Genomic DNA, 2,792 nt, shown 5'->3' on the forward strand with positions numbered 1-2,792 from the left:
AAGGGACGCAGCTCAGGGCAGGAGAACAGGACGGGGGACTGCCCTCTCGCTTATTGTGATTTATTGCAGGGGTTCAGCCACATTCCTGGAGGCCCCCCAACACTGCATGTTTTCCATGTCTCCTTAATCAAACACACCTGATTCAGATCATCAGCTCATTAGTAGAGAAGACCTGAAATGGGTGTGTCAGACAAAGGAGAGATACAAAATATACAGTGTTGGGGGGCCTCCAGGAGCGTGGTTGGGAACCACTGATTTATTGGATGGTTATGTATCCTCATGGAAATTCCTGAACTTTCCTAGAGGGTATATGGCTTATCACGTAGACTACACCACTGGTTACAGCTCAATGATTATAACAAAAAGTTTTTTTTGTTTGTTTGTTTTTTTTTGTTTTTCTTCCATGTTTTAACAATATAACATTAGATATTAGGCAAGGCAAGGCAATTTTATTTGTATATCACATTTCATACACAATGGTAATTCAAAGTGCTTTACATAAAGAAGAACCAAATACATAATAATAATGGAACACATAAGAAACAGATATAACAGTAAAAACAGAGAATTTCGCGATCTAGATGGAAGAGTTAGAAAATTTCAGGGAGTTTTTTGTTGTCCGTCAGAGCGGATCTAAACAGATCTATCCATCAGAGCGGATCTAAATGAATCTTCCTCACACAGGGGGATAACTGTATATATTTGTCAGGTAGCTGTGCGTTTAAACATTACCCTTACAGACAAATCTTCCTGGACTAACTCTATACAGAGATGCATCCAGGGATAAAAAAAAATAAATAAATATTTGTCACAGAGCTGCATCCAGGGATAACAAAAAAAAAAGAAAAAACTTACTTCCTAATTCTCCCAGCTCTTTCAACCAGACAGCAAGATATAAAATGCATTAAAAGTCAGAAAATAAAAGAGAATACATAAAATGTATAAAATGCATTAAAAATAAAATAAATAAAAAATAAAAAGAGTTGAAAGAATAAAAATATAAATATAAAAAAATAAAAATAGAACAACAAGATATGTGCATATGACATCAAGCTCCCATGAAAAAACAAGATCTGGATTTTGCACTCTGGACTTTATTAAAGGGTTAGTTCACCTAAAAATGAAATTTCTGCCATTAATTACTCACCCTCATGTCGTTCCACATCCGTAAGACCTTCGTTCATCTTCTGAACACAAATTAAAATATTTTTGATGAAATCTGAGGTTTTTTTTTTTTTTTATCTCCCATAGAAAGCAACAAAATTACCACATTCAAGGTACAGAAAAGTAGTAAAGACATCATTAAAATAGTTCATGTGACTGCAGTGGTTAAACCTTAATGTTATGAAGCGACAAGAATACTTTTTGTGCGCAAAAACCAAAAATAATGACTTTATTCAACAATTTCTTCTCTTCCCTGTCTCAGTAGTGCGTGTTTACATTGAAAAACAATGGAAAAGTAGCACAATGGAATGGAAAAACGTGTTCAGTGTGAACAGCCCCATTCTGTGTAATTAAAGTTGTGTTCATTACTAAAACAGTAGGCTTCCGTCACATTTACTTTCCAAATTGTCACTGTAGAAAAGTGAAAATAGTAGCATCTTATTTAAAGGGGTGGTTCAGTGTTTTTGTCTAGGCTTGATTGTGTTTATGGGGCGCAGTTTAACAATGCTTCATTTGAAAGAAAAACAACAACAACAAAAAAAAGCTGTATTTTTCATATATTTTAACTTTATTCTACACCTCTGTTTCCGTTGTCATTTGAAAGGCTGGTTTGACTTCCTGATTCTATAATACCACTCCCTCCGAATAGGCTCAGATTAGTTAACTGGCCCAGTGTAATGTGATTCGCTGAATAGTTTGGAAAACGTCACGCCCCTTACCATTAGTTGTTACATGTACTTCCGTGGAAATGTAAATAATGGCATCTATATTGCCATATCGAATTAGACCCAGATAGCAGTAATGATGAAGAGGGTCAAGCAGAACCTCTGCAAGCATGGCTTTTAAAGGACATTTATTAATGGTAAGTATTTCCTTTTGTACTTGTGTCAAAGTGTTTAGATATGCTGTAGATATGCTTGTAAATGTTACTGCTGTTTGTTAGCTTTCAATATAAGGTTTTATCCTGATTAAAGCTTTACTGTAGCTGAATACATGACTGAGTAGTAGCATTTTTGTAAAGGTATCATTTAATTTATAGCATGAACAACTGTTTGTCTATGAACATAGAATTTTGTAGGTGTTTGTTGGCGTTTATTGAAGTATGCAATAGAATTTAGATAACTGGCTAGCAAAGCGAAAACGCGTTGGTCTTTGTTTACGTCCTTGATGCAACCAAAAAATATCAACATAATACATTTGAAAGACATGTACAAACAATAAAACGTAAGTTAGGTGCCCATAAACAGCAGCTTCTGCTTTTAAAGTGGGAGCCTTGAACTCGTGTAGATTGTGGAAGCTGTCTTCCGCGCCGCATCCAGTGTAGATAATATCACTGATTATAATGGGTTCTATTATGTTTTGACGTGTCGCACTGCGTACGTCCGGTGTACACAACTCTTACACTTTTTCTTTTCTGATTTTGTTGCGTGTTCCTGCAGGGTTTATGATGTCACCAACCCGGGAAGAAGCTTGTTGTAGTCCAAACCGGTTGTTTTTGTAGGCATTAAACTGCCATAACTTTATACACACAACTCCCATATGTAGAGGCATGTTATAAAATGTTTTATATAAATAGATAATATAGTTAAGAATATCTATCTATCTATCTATCTATCTATCTATCTATC

The sequence above is a fragment of the Chanodichthys erythropterus genome, chromosome 12, assembly GCF_024489055.1.
Source record: "Chanodichthys erythropterus isolate Z2021 chromosome 12, ASM2448905v1, whole genome shotgun sequence".
Lineage (NCBI taxonomy): Eukaryota > Metazoa > Chordata > Actinopteri > Cypriniformes > Xenocyprididae > Chanodichthys > Chanodichthys erythropterus.